The sequence below is a fragment of the Eretmochelys imbricata genome, chromosome 19 (assembly GCF_965152235.1).
Source record: "Eretmochelys imbricata isolate rEreImb1 chromosome 19, rEreImb1.hap1, whole genome shotgun sequence".
NCBI lineage: Eukaryota > Metazoa > Chordata > Testudines > Cheloniidae > Eretmochelys > Eretmochelys imbricata.
The window spans coordinates 18,326,098-18,341,096 of record NC_135590.1 but is presented as its reverse complement, the minus strand read 5'-3'; positions in this window follow the sequence as shown (position 1 = coordinate 18,341,096).

Here is a 14,999-nt window from a genome sequence, read left to right as displayed (position 1 = left end):
CACAAATGCAGGCTCCTGGGTGATTGCTCCCTGGGGGCAGTGTGGAATGGACCTGGGTTCTGCCGAAATCACTACCTGCTACCAGCAGTTCCATGTCCTTCTCTGCACCACTCCTTCATGCTCCCTGCCTTGCCACTGTACATCACCTGGACTTGGTGTGGTGTCCAGGCCACCTTCCCCAAGAAAAGAAAGGTTCGTGAATGCACAATAATTGGCAAGATTTCAAGTGACTGTCTATGGAACAGAGTCCTTGGCACCACAGACTTCCAAGTAGCTGGGACCCTGCCCCTTGCAAGTAGCCTGCCACAGCAACAGGCTCCATATGCTCCAGATGGTCTTCCCCAGCCAGGGCTAAGGGTCAGCAGATTCATCACACTGCTTCCACACAGGGGAAAAGACATAGAGCTCAGTGCATCTGCTGAAGAGGATGAAATGTTGAGTTGATGCTACTGAGATGAGGAGTACTTGTGGCACCTTAGAGATTAACAAATTTGTTTGAGCATAAGTTTTTGTGAGCTAGAGCTCACTTCATCGGATGCATGTAGTGGAAAATACAGTAGGGCAATTTTATATACACAGAGAACATGAAACAATGGGTGTTACCATACACACTGTAACAAGAGTGATCAGGTAAGGTGGGCTATTACCAGCAGGAGAAAAAAAACCCTTTTGTAGTGATAATCAAGGTGAGCCATTTTCAGCAGTTGACAAGAACGTGTGAGGAACAGTAGCGGGGGTGGGAAATAAACATGGGAAATAGTTTTACTTTGTGTAATGACACATCCACTCCCAGTCTTTATTCAAGCCTAATTTAATGGTGTCCAGTTTGCAAATTAATTCCAATCCAGCAGTCTCTCATTGGAGTCTGTTTTTGAAGTTTTTTTCTTGTAATATTGCAACTTTTAGGTCTGTAATCAAGTGACCAGAAAGATTGAAGTATTCTCTGACTGGTTTTTGAATGTTATAATTCTTGGCATCTGATTTGTGTCCATTTATTCTTTTATGTAGAGACTGTTCAGTTTGGCCAATATACATGGCAAAGGGGCATTGCTGGCACATGATGGCATATATCACATTGGTGGATGTGCAGGTGAACGAGCCTCTGATAGGGTGGCTGATGTGATTAGGCCCTATGATGGTGTCCCCTGAATAGATATGTGGACACAGTTGGCAATGGGCTTTGTTGCAAGGGTAGGTTGCTGAGTTAGTGTTTTTGTTGTGTGGTGTGTGGTTGCTGGTAAGTATTTGCTTCAGGTTGGGGGGCTGTCTGTAAGCAAGGACTGGCCTGTCTCCCAAGATCTGTGAGAGTGATGGTCGTCCTTCAGGATAGGTTGTAGATCCTTGATGATGCGTTGGAGGGGTTTTAGTTGGGGGCTGAAGGTGATGGCTAGTGGCGTTCTCTTATTTTCTTTGTTGGGCCTGTCCTGTAGTAGGTGACTTCTGGGTACTCTTCTGGCTCTGTCAGTCTGTTTCTTCACTTCAGCAGGTGGGTACTGTAGTTGTAAGAAGGCCTGATAGAGATCTTGTAGGTGTTTGTCTCTGTCTGAGGGGTTGGAGCAAATGCGGTTGTATCGTAGTGCTTGGCTGTAGATGATGGATCGTGTGGTGTGCTCTGGGTGAAAGCTGGAGGCATGTAGGTAGGAATAGCGGTCAGTAGGTTTCCGGTATAGTGTGGTGTTTATGTGACCACCGCTTATTAGCACCGTAGTGTCCAGGAAGTGGATCTCTTGTGTGGACTGGTCCAGGCTGAGGTTGATGGTGGGATGGAAATTGTTGAAATCATGGTGGAATTCCTCAAGGGCTTCTTTTCCATGGGTCCAGATGATGAAGATGTCATCAATATAGCGCAAGTAGAGTAGGGGCGTTAGGGGACGAGAGCTGAGGAAGCGTTGTTCTAAGTCAGCCATAAAAATGTTGGCATACTGTGGGGCCATGCGGGTACCCACAGCAGTGCCGCTGATTTGAAGGTATACGTTGTCGCCAAATGTGAAACAGTTCTGCAAGGCTACTGAGATGTGAACCCCTCTTTGTAGGGAGTTAGAATGTGTCAATACTGAAACTTAGTTAACTGAGTCATCTCCCATTCACAGTCAATGTAGTAGCTGCATGCTGGGACTATTTTCTATATCAGTGCGAGGGCTGTCAATTAATCGCAGTTAACTCAAGCAATTAACTCAAAACAAATTAACTCGATTAAAAATTAATCATGATTTAGTTGCAGTTTTAATTGCACTGTTAAACAATAATAGAATACCAATTTAAATTTATTATAAATATTTTTGAATATTTTTCTACAGTGCTCATGGAATGGTGATCAAAGCATGAAGGGGCATACAAATGTTTAGCATATCTAGGGTGTAAATATCTTGCAATGCCGGCTAAAACAATACCATGCGAACACCTGTTCCCACTTTCAAGTGACATTGTAAATAAGAAGTCGGTAGCATTACCTCCTGTAAATGTAAACAAATTTGTTTATTTAAGTGACTGGCCGAACAGAAAGTAGGACTGAGTGGATTTGTAGGCTCTCAAATTTGACATTGTTTTATTTTTGTGTGCAGGTATGTAAAAAAGATTAATAAATCTACATTTGTAAGTTTCACTTTCACAATAAAGAGATTGCACTACAGTACTTGTATGAGGTGAACTGAAAAATACTATTTCTTGTGTTTATCTTTTTTACAGTGAAAATATTTGTAACCAAAAACAATATCAAGTGAGCGCTGTACATTTTGTATTCTGTGTTGTAATTGAAATTGATATATTTGAAAATGTAGAAAACATCCAAAAATATTGAAATAAATGGTATTCTGTTGTTTAGCAGTGCGATTAAAAATGGTGATTAATTGCAAATTTTTAAAATCTTCCGATTAATAGTGATTAATTTTTTTTAATTGTTTGACAGTCCGAATCAGCACATACTATTACTCAGATCTTCCTTCTGCTGTAATATGGCCTGGAAATGGCCAGTTTCTGCTCTCAGATATGCATGTGTAACTAAGCAGTGAAATCAACAGGAGCTTTTCATCTCAGGGTACAATGTGCCCCCACTTTTGTGGTAAAACAGCTGCTCTCCTAACCAACCCAAGAAAGACCTGCAAGATGAGAATAGTGCATAATGGGCATCATTCATCTTCACTGCCCAACATCCAGGGATGAATTTGGCCCAGTAGTTTAACAAAGTCATTACTAAGAAATATTTGTCCTAAGTCTTCTCTCATTGCTGCCAATAGACTTTCTCCTGATTTGCACCAGTGTGACAAGGGACTCAAGCCTGTTGTATAGAATTGGGAGCTTACATTATGCGTGCTAGCCTGTTTTGAAAAATCTCCTGGATGCAGTCGGATCTCTGTCATATCTCTTTTTCTCTGGTGTAACACCATCTACTCAAAGAGAGTCATTCCCTGATTTACACCAGTTGTAAGAACAGAACCAGGCCCCTTCTCTGTCCATGGAATGCTCCAGCTGGCTCAAGTCTGCTTACAACTATATGGGGAGATTGCAAGAAAACTTCCGAAGTGGGGCAGGGATGGAACAAGAGAACAAAGGAATCATAGTGTTATCGCTAGCATTCAGTCTAACCAGGAAAAGGGCGTGGAGGGCACCAGGGTTCCCATGGATCTACCCTTGGGACCCTCTTCCTGGTGTGTCAGGACTGGAATCCTGAGAATGCCGCATGTTAGCATTGCAGATACTGGAATGGAAACAGGAAACGCTCAGAGGCTGCTGACGACATCCATGCAGGGGCCAGACCGCAAACAGAGATGGCCACAGGGTAACTCTGGGAGGGGGAGCAAACAGACAACAGCCAATCTCCTTGGGAGGATCTTCCTTTTCCAGCCCCCTGGCAGGGGATATTCTCCGCCAGCACTCAGGGCTCTTGCCATTTGTCTGGTGCCAGTAACTCTTTTGGGGCTGTATTGGGTCATCAGGGATCCATCTACTTTATGAGCAGCAGCCCGAGCAGCAAGGCTCCAACCCGGGGGGCTTGGGCGGGCAGGGCTCACACATCATGCTAAAGCAGCCACGTAGGCATTGCCCCTTGGGCACTGAGGCCACCCCCCGCCCTAGGCGTCAGAGTCTGCGCTCCAGCCTGAGCCGCAGTGCCTATGCAGCTAGCCAGTGCCATAGTCGAGCCGGGCTCCGAGACTTGCCGCTGCGGGCTGTGTAGACGAACCCATGGGGAGTGTCTGGGGGATGGGGTGGAACTGCATCACCCTAGCAGCGACTCCATGATGCCTCCCTCACCTCCCTGGATGAACCTCCCCTGAGCAGGTGCAGCATATACGCCCCTCCATGGCCAGTGCGAAGGAAGGGGCATGGCCCTGCCTCCTGCAGCCCTATTTGGGGTGGCTACTCCCCTTTGGCGGTGCTAGCATTGGAAAAAGGCAAATATAGTGCCCATATTTTAAAAAGGGAAGAAAGAGAACCTGGGGAACTACAGGCCGGTCAGCCTCATGTCAGTCCACGGCAAAATCATGGAGCAGGTCTTCAAGGAATCCATTTTGAAGCACTTGGAGGAGAGGAAGGTGATCAGGAACAGTCAACATGGATTCACCAAGGGCAAGTCATGCCTGACTAACCTATTGCCTTTTATGATGAGATAACTGGCTCTGTGGATGAGGGGAAAGCAGTGGACATGTTGTTCCTTGACTTTAGCAAAGCTTTTGACACGGTCTCCCACAGTATTCTTGCCAGCAAGTTAAAGAAGTATGGATTGGGTGAATGGACTATAAGGTGGATAGAAAGATGGCTAGATTGTCGGTCTTAGCAGGTAATGATCAATGGCTCCATGTCTAGTTGGCAGCTGGTATCAAGCGGAGTGCACCAGGGGTCAGTCCTGGGGCTGGTTTTGTTCAACATCTTTATTAATGATCTGGATGATGGGATGAATTGCACCCTCAGCAAGTTCACAGGTGACACTAAGCTGGTGGGAGCGGTAGATATGCTGGAGGGTAGGGATAGGGTCCAGAGTGACCCAGAGAAATTGGAGGATTGGGCCAAAAGAAATATGACGAGGTTCAACAGGACAAGTGCAGACTCCTGCACTTAGGAAGGAAGAATCCCATGCACTGCTCCAGGCTGGGGACCGACTGGCTAAGCAACAGTTCTGCAGAAAAGGACCTGGGGTTTACAGTGGATGAGAAGCTGGATATGAGTCAGCAGTGTGTCCTTGTTGCCAAGAAGGTCAATGGCATATTGGGCTGTATTAGTAAGAGCACTGCCAGCAGCTCAAGGGAAGTGATTATTCCCCTCTATTCGGCACTGGTGAGGCCACACCTGAAGTATTGTTTCCAGTTTTGGTCCCCACACCTACAGAAAGCATGTCGAAAAATTGGAGAGTGTCCAGTGGAGGGCGGTGAAAATTATTAGGTGGCTGGGGCACATGACTTACGAGAAGAGGCTGAGGGAACTGGGGTTATTTAGTCTGTAGAAGAGAAGAGTGATTTGATAGCAGCCTTCAACTACCTGAAGGGGGGTTTCAAAGAGGATGGAGTTCGGCTGTTCTCAGTAGTGGCAGATGACAGTACAAGGAGCAATGGTCTCAAGTTGCAGTGGGGGAGGTTTAGGTTGGATATTAGGAAACACTATTTCACTAGGAGGGTGGTGAAGCACTGGAATGGGTTACCTAGGGAGGTGGTGGAATTTCCATCCTTAGAGATTTTTAAGGCCCAGCTTGACAAAGCCCTGGCTGGGATGATTTAGTTGGTGTTGGCCCTGCTTTGAGCAGGGGGTTGGACTAGATGACCTCCTGAGGTCTCTTCCAGCTCTAATATTCTATGATTCAAAAGCTGGCACTATTGGTAAGAATGGGCTTTAAATTAGGAAATGAGGGGAGAAAGTTGGGAGGGACTTGTGAAATCTCCACACCTGTCTTCAATATACTGGAGGGGGGAAATAGTTAAATAAAGATCTAGTAAGGGATAATGGATCTCCACATGGCAAGAGTATGGACAGCAAGAAGAAAGTACAAATATTGACTGAAGTAGTAGTCAAGTAGGTGATACAGCTAGTGGAAGGACTATGTATAATCTAGCTAGAAAACTGGACAAAAACTGAGGGAAACAACTGAAATGCTTGTACACAAATGCAAGGAGTCTGGGCAATAAAATGGAGAAATTGGAACTACGGGTGCAGATCAAACCAGATATTACTGAGGATACAGAAATATGGTGGAATAACACTTGCGACTGGAACATAGGAACTGAAGTGTAAGCAGAGTGTGAAAGAGCTCTCCCCTGACATCGCTAGGGGAAAAGACTTCAGGAGTAGATCATATTTACATAATTACACCTATTCTGCATAGGTGTTCAGAAAACCGAACTGCTTTTCCAAATTGATCAGTATTGGCTGATGTTGTGTTACAGCCATGACCAAAAACACAACCCCAGGAAAAGATGGCATTTGCTATAACTTCCTGAAAAAACGAGACCCCGGCTGCCAGGTATTAACTGCCATTTTCAACAAATGCAAACAATTCTGCTGTACCCCCAGCTCCTGGAAGAAGTCTATGACAATGCTCGTCTACAAGGAAGGCCAGAAAGCCAATCCCAGCAACTGGAGACCCATCTCTCTCTGTTCCACCATGTACAAACTGTATGCCAGCGGCCTCACGGCTGGGATCACAGACTGGTCGGTGAACAGAGGAGCCATTAGCTCCATCCAGAAAGGTTTCGTGTCATGCAAAGGCTGCTATGAACACAGCTTTATCCTTCAGTCTGCCATTCACCGGGCCAGGAGGGTACAGGGGCCATGTGCCATAGCGTGGCTCGACCTGGCTAATGCTTTTGGATCGATGCCCCACAGCAAAGTTTTGACACGCTGCGAGAGTTCAGGGTGCCTGAAAACTTTCTCCAACTGATCTGGGAATTTTATGAAGGCTGCACCACCACCATCTGCTCCATGGAAGGAGTGAGGCCTGAAATCCCTATCTGTAGCAGCTTGAAGCAAGGTTGTCCCCTCAGCACCATTGTTTTCAACTTAGCTATGGAGCCGCTCATTCGAGCCATCTCCAGCAGTGTAGGCAGTTTAGACCTGTATGGCAACAGCATGAATATCCTGGCCTATGCAGATGATCTGATCCTGATCGCAGATAACCCCGAGTGTCTCCAAGAAATGCTTGACATCACCAGCCAGGCTGCCAGCTGGATGGGACTCTGCTTCAGTGCTAGGAAGTGCGCATCCCTGCATCTCAATGGCAGCAGAAAGGACTTGGTCCAGTCAATGCTGTTTCAGATCCAGGGTGAACCCATGATCTTCCTCGATGATGGGGAAACATACCAACATCTCGGCACGCCCACGGATTTCCGTGTCCCACAGACACCTAAGGATACCATCATGGAGATCCTACAAGATGTGGCCAGGATCGACTCCTCCCTATTGGCACCATGGCAGAAGATCAACACCTGGAACACCTTCCGGATCCCCGTATCTCATTAGTCCTGAGGGGATCTGCCATGGCGAAGGTACCTCTGAACAAGGCAGACACACCATCAGGCAGCTAGTAAAGAAGTGGATGTTTCTTCCCCAGAGAGCCAGCAATGAGCTGGTGTACATCTCGCACAGGCAGGGTGGTGCCAACCTCCCTCGTATGGGTGACCTGTGCGATATTGCTGTGATTGCTCATGCCTTCTGCCTTCTGACATGTCCAGACGCCATGGTGAGGAACATCACAGAGAGTGCTATGCAGGATGTCATCAAGAAGCTAATCGCAAGGACCCCCTCCAACCAAGATGTCACCACCCACCTGAGCAGCTCACTGGAAGGTGAATTCAGAAGAGACAGGGGTGGCTTTGCTTCACTCTGGACTCGTGCCTACAATGCTATGTGACAATTGGAGAAGCATATCAGCTGCTACTGGACGTGGTGCGAGGAACACCAGGAGCTGGGAATCCTGGTGCCACACGTGATGAATACAGAGCACACAATCGTCACTCCGAGAGCTAGAACCATGCTGGACAAGACCCTGAAGGATGACATCTGCTGCCAATACGTGCAAAACCTGAACCGGAAGCTGGACCAGGGCAAGGTGTTTGAGGTGATGTGCAAGTGGGACGCCAGCAACCACTTCCTCCCTGAGGGCAGTTTCACCTGATTTTACGACGGAGGTTCATCCACAGGGCCCAGCTCAACTGCGTTCCGCTGAAATGAGCCACCCACCATGGGAATCGGGACAAGCGAGGCAGGAAGTGCAGCTACACAGGACGTTACCCCACGTCCTGTGTAGCTGCAAGCCCCATTCCAGAGCCTGGCAGCTGTGACACAAGGCCATCCAAGATTGCCTAGACAGAGCCATCCCTCTGTCACCCAAAATTGGGCCAGTTAATAAGCTTAGGGAGGACTAATGACCCACCAGAGTTTGGCAGAAAGCAGAAAGTTTATTATACTTATAGCTAAGCTCAAAAGAAGGATGGCGGGGGGGGGGATGTCACACTCACACTCGCATACTCACGCTCCCAGGACAGGCCCGGCACTGGAGATGTCAGGATCCTTCAAGGTAAGTGTCCCACAGTGCAGCGATGGGCGGGGCGATGAAGGTCAGTCTTCCCGAGGCACGATGGAATGCAACGCGGTGAAACACTGGCCAGGCCATCCGGGCGAAGGGCCTTCACGGGAGGTACAATCTTGTGAGTGCACTGCCGAGCACATGACCTCTTCCCCTTTTAAGGACCCGCTCCTCATGGCCTGCGACTAGAGATAACTTGGCCGCATCTGGTTGGTCACACTCCACCCGGGCAGTGTCCATGCATTGGGTGTGTGATCGCTGCCTAATCAGAGTCCCAGACACCTTGTCTACCTGGGAGCTCTTCTGATCTTCCAGCTGTTCAGCCAGCCCATTCATCCCACAAGCATTCCAGGAGGGAGGGGGAGGTGGAAAGCCACTTCACAGGTGTTCAAAGAGGGAGAGGAGACAAAGGGGTGGGGGAGGTGTCACAGACTTTTTGAGCTTACAGGTTATACATAGCATAGTCATGCATAGCATACAGATCACTGTTGCTCCTACAACACCCACTATCCATGAGAAAGGTGGCCGTGAACTCCACCATCCCTGGAACCAAGAGCCAAGTGTGACTGGATATCATCATCACTAACAAGGACCAGAAGAGCATGATTGTGGATGGTGGATTAGGGGCCTGGAACACATGATTTATGAGGAGAGGCTGAGGGAACTAGAATTGTTTAGTCTTCAGAAGAGAAGAATGAGGGGGGATTTGATAGCTGCTTTCAACTACCTGAAAGGGGGTTCCAAAGAGGATGGATCTAGACTGTTCTCAGTGGTAGCAGATGACAGAACAAGGAGTAATGGTCTCAAGTTGCAGTAGGGGAGGTTTAGGTTGGATATTAGGAAAAACTTTTTCACTAGGAGGGTGGTGAAGCACTGGAATGGTTACCTAGGGAGGTGGTGGAATCTCCTTCCTTAGAGGTTTTTAAGGTCAGGCTTGACAAAGCCCTGGCTGGGATGGGGATTGGTCCTGCTCTGAGCAGGGGGTTGGACTAGATGACCTCCTGAGGTCCCTTCCAACCCTGATATTCTATGATTCTATGTCACATTGCCCTTTGAGAACAGGACCCTGGCCTTGCGTGACGCCCGAGCTCAAAAGGTGGAGAAATAAGCCCATCTGGCTGAAACCTTGAGAGCTAAGGTTTACCTGGTTCAGACACATGTGCTGATTGTTGGTATCCTGGGCTCATGGAACACCAGTAACAAGTGAGTGCTGAGAGAATGTGGAATCGGTCAGTGCTACGCCCGGCTGATGTGGCAATTCATAGTGTCAGACACCATCAGGTGGTCGTGAGATATCTACATAGAACACATCACCGGACATCGGCAATACCAGGAGCGATGAGCTGGAGGGCCAATGAGGAGCGCAGTTGGAAAAGTAACTGAAATACTTCCCTGATGGATTGTATTTTCTAAATGGACAATCTACCATAAATGCTCAATCACTGAGGGACAATCTTCACTCATTCCTATATTTGCTTTCTACAATCAACTCACTGTACAACTTTTCATGAGTCATGTACCCAGATACTTGGATGCTAAAATCTAAACTGTATTGTTAGATTTATTCACCTAAATTTGGGTTATTGCTGATTATGCAGTATAGGTATCTTATGACTTTTAAAACAAACTTTGTATTTCTGGATAATCTAATTATACCCAGATGTACAGACTCTCTTTTCTCAACCTGTGTATTATACAATTTTTTAATATTAACTTAATAAAATTTTTAGTATTGAGTGCAGGGGTAATGACATGTTGTTCTCCTTTTTGTATGAGTAGAGGGCAGCAGAACTGTGCTTAGCCTGCCCTGCGTGAGGGGTTCATAAGAATGGCCACACTGGGTCAGACCAAAGGGCCATCTAGCCCAGTATCCTGTCTTCCAACAGTGGCGTGCCCCAGGAGGAATGAACAGAACAGGGAATCGTCAAGTGATCCATCCCCTGTCACTCATTCCCAGCTTCTGGCAAACAGAGGCTAGGGACAGCATCCCTGCCCATCCTGGCTAATAGCCATTGATGGACCTATCCTCCATGAAGTTATCTAGTTCTTGTTTGAACCCTGTTATAGACTTGGCCTTCACAACATCCTCTGGCAATCAGTTCCACAGGTTGACTATGTGTCTTGTGAAGAAATACTTCCTTTTGTTTATTTTAAACTTGCTGCCTATTAATTTCATTTGTTGATCCTTAGTTCTTGTGTTATGAGAAGGAGTAAATAACACTTCCTTATTCACTTTCTCCACACCAGTCATGATTTTGTAGACTTCTATCATATCCCCCTTAGTCTTCTCTTTTACAAATGAAAAGTCCCAGTTTTATTAATCTTTCCTCATACGGAAGCTGTCCCATACCCCTAATAATTTTTGTTGCACTTTTCTGAACCTTTTCCAATTTCAATATATCTTTTTTGAGATGGGGTGACCACTTCTGCACACAATCTTCAAGGTGTGGGGGCACCATGGATTTATATAGAAGCAATATGATATTTTTTGTCTTATTATCTACCCCTTTCTTAATGATTCCCAACATTCTGTTTGCTTTTTTGACTGCTGCTGCATATTGAGTGGATGTTTTCAGAGAACTATCCACGATGACTGCAAGATCTCTTTCTTGAGTGGTAACAGCTAATGTAGACCCCATTGTTTTATATGTGTAGTTGGGATTATGTTTTCCAGTGTACTTGGGATTTATCAACATTGAATTTCATCTGTCACTTTGTTGCCCAGTCACACAGTTTTGAGAGATCCCTTTGTAACTCTTCACAGTCTGCTTTGAACTTAACTATCTTGAGTAGTTTTGTATCATCTGCAAATTTTGCCTCCTCACCATTTACGCCTCTTTTTCAAGATCATTTATGAATATGTTGAATAGGACTGGTCCCAGTACAGACCCCTGGGGACACCACTATTTACCTCTCTCCATTCTGAAAACTGACAATTTATTCCTATCCTTTGTTTCCTATCTTTTAACCAGTTACCCATCCATGAGAGGACATTCCCTCTTAGCCCATGACAATTTACTTTGCCTAAGAGCCTTTGGTGAGGGACCTTGTCAAAGGCTTTCTGAAAATCTGAAGGATTGTAAAGGAGGATCTATTGGGATAGTGCTAGGAGTCTGCTACAAACCCCCAGGGTTGGACTCCAATATGTATAGTGATCTCTCTAATATTATTAGAGATAAATATTAGTAGGAATTGTATCATAATGGGAGGCTTTGACTTCTCAGATATAGACTGTAGAATAAATGCTACTAACATCGGTAGGGCCCCATTTTCCTGGATGTGAGAGATGATTGTTTTCTTTGTCAATTGTCACTAAACTAACACACGGTGATACGCTTTTAGAGTTGATTTTAGTAAGTAGTGAGAAGGTCATAGAAGAGCTTGTCATAGGGAAATAACCTTGGGTCAAGTCATCACGAGTTGATTCAGTTTAAATTAAAAGGAAGGATCATCAAACCCAGGTCATTAACTTTGGGTTTTGATTTCAGAAGGGCAGATGTTGGGAAATTAAGGGAATCAGTTAACAAAGTCAACTGGACTGAAGAGCTCAAGGACTTAAATGTGGAGGAGGCTTGGAATTGCTTCAAGTCAGCTATCCAGAAACTATCTGAAATTGCATTCCTAGAAAGGGTAAAAACCTGTATGAAAGGCTCCAAATCCTGCATGAATAACTATCTCAGAAAAGTTAGCAGTAGTAAACAGAGATCGTAAAGGGAATGGAATAGGGGGCTGATCAGCAAAGAAAGTGACATCATGGAAGTTAGAAAATGTAGGAATAAAGTGAGAATAGTGAAGAGTTCAGCTGAATTAGCTCTTGCCAAGACAATTAAGGTTTTTAGTAATATAAATAAAAAGAGAATAAGGCAGGATGAGGTTAGTCTACTATGCAGTGTGGATGGGAAGGAGATTAAAGACCATCTAGGTATGGTCCAAAAACTAAGAAATATTTTGCCTCAGTTTTCAATAAGGGTATTAATATGGAACATGTGCATGAAAGCAGTATGGAAACCAATCTTAAAGTGCTTAATGTACTGAAACTGGGGAGACTGGATAATTTTCATCCCAGAATACTGAACGAACTGGCACATGAGATTGCTAGTCTGGTAGCAAGGACTTTTAGTAAATCGATCTATTCGGGAGTAGTACCATATGATTTGAGAATAGCTAGTATCATACCTATATTTAAGGGGGGAAGGGGAAGTGGTCCAGGCAAAACAGAGGTGTTAGTCTGACTTCAAGGCTTTAGAACAAATGATGAAGGAAAGAATAATTAGTTCAAGGAGGTAATTGGTAAAGAGGATGTAATGCAGCACTGGTTTACCAAAGGTAGATGGTTAGAGAGACACGGGGGTGAGACAATACCTTTTACTGGTCTAACCTTTGTTGGTGAGAGAGACCGCATCCTGGGATGACACAGCTACTGTACACAACTGCATACAACAACGGCAGATCATATCAGAGTAACCTGATTTCTTCCTTTGAGAAAATAACTGATTTCTGAGATAAGGGAAGTGCAATAGATCTAATATCTTTGAACATCATTAAAGCATTTGACATGGTACCACATTATTAGTTATTAGTTAATATATAATAGAAATTATTAGTTAAATTAGGGAAGATGGGGATCAGTCCAAGCATTGTAAGATGGATAAGGAACTGGCTAAAGGGGGGAAGGCAATGGGTTGTGTTGAAATTTGAATTATCTGGCTGGAGGGAAGTTACTAGTAGAGTTCTTCAAGGGTCGGTCTTGGGACCAATCTTATTCAAGGACATTGGCACAAAAAATTTGCTGACAATACGAAGTACAAAGCTGCTCACAAAGAGTTACAAAAGGGTCTCACTAAACTGGGTGACTGGGCAACAAAATGGCAGATGAAATTCAATGTTGATAAGTGCAAGGTAATATTCACTAGGCATACGGGACAGCTTCCACAGGAGGAGAGATTAAAAAGACTGGGACTGTTCAGTTTAAAAAAGAGACGATTAAAGAGGGACATGACAGAGGTCTATAAACTCATGACTGGGGTGGAGAAAGTGATCAGGGAAGTGTTATTTACCCCTTCACATAACACAAGAACTGAGGGTAACCTGTGGAATTCCTTGCTAGGGGATGTTGTGAAAGCCAAAACTATAACAGGGTTCAGAGAAGAACTAGATAAGTCCCCGGAGGATAGGTCCATCCATGGCTATTAGCCAGGATGGGCAGGGATGCAACCCCATGCTATATGTGTCCCCAGCCTCTGTCTGCCAGAAGCTGGGAGTGGACGACAGAGGATGGATCACTTGATGACTGCCTGTTCTGTTCATTCTCTCTGGGCACCTGGCACTGGCCACTGTCAGCAGACAGGACACTGGGCTAGATGGACCTTTGGTCTGACACCGTCTGGCCATTCTTATGTTCTTAAGAGGCAGCCCTTCAAGCTTTGGAAGGATGCACCGAGAATGGCGAGGAATCCATTATGGGGATACACATGGTATAACTCAGAGTGAGTGGATGCAATTCAAAAGGGGCAAATATAGGCTGAATACCAGGAAACACTTTCCTGGCAGTTAGATCTAATGATAAAATGAGAAATCACCTCCCAGAGGAAGGGTACATGAAGTGCTTATCGGCAGCCACTCCCAAACACACTCCTCCCAAAGAGGGAGCTCTTTTTATATCTTTAGTAAATTCCTCTGGAGCGAGGTATGCTCTCAAAAGCTTCCTTGGATTTCTGGAACCATAATTCCGTTTACCGAGTCAGCAGGTACAACAGACATTCTCTATAAATCAATCACCAGACATGTTCTTTCCTGTAGAACCTGGTCTCTTGGTGCAAAAGGAATTTTCTTGGGTGGAGCAGAAAAGAAGGTTACCCCAGGGTTTAAACAAATCTCATGTGCACCCTTAAACAAACTGATTTAATCAGTCCTTATGTTCTAGTCTATTGTTTTCATTTCAATCACAAGAGGCCTCTATTTTACATTAAATCAGTCTTCATTCTTCACACTCACAAAGCGAGCATCCACATTTATAATCACTTCACTGACTGACCTTTCAGCCTCTTTATATGTACATTCCACAGGCCATACCCTAATTATTGGTAGTTCTCTCCACTCCATGTGTGGGATTCAGTGATATCTCTCTCTCTCTCTCTCTGGGAAGTTTAGCCCTTAAAGACATAGTCCCCAGTACCACACTAGGTTGCTAACTTGACTTTTTTAATTTTTTTAATTTAATTCTAATTTCCTGGTAAATCTTCAGCTTCAGTTCCTATCTCATGTTTAATGGTGTGAGGGTCTCCATTTAATCCCACAGCTCTTTTCCAGCCTTTGTTTGGTACATGGTTCCAATGAGAAGTTCATCTACTACTTCACTCTTATCCTCAGTTTCTGGGACTGCATGCACATCACTTGCTTTGCATATTTCTGCATAGTGCTTCTTTCTGTTGCAGTTTCTGCCATCTTCCCAATAAGCAGCACACTTAATTCAGGGACATGCAGGTCCACATTT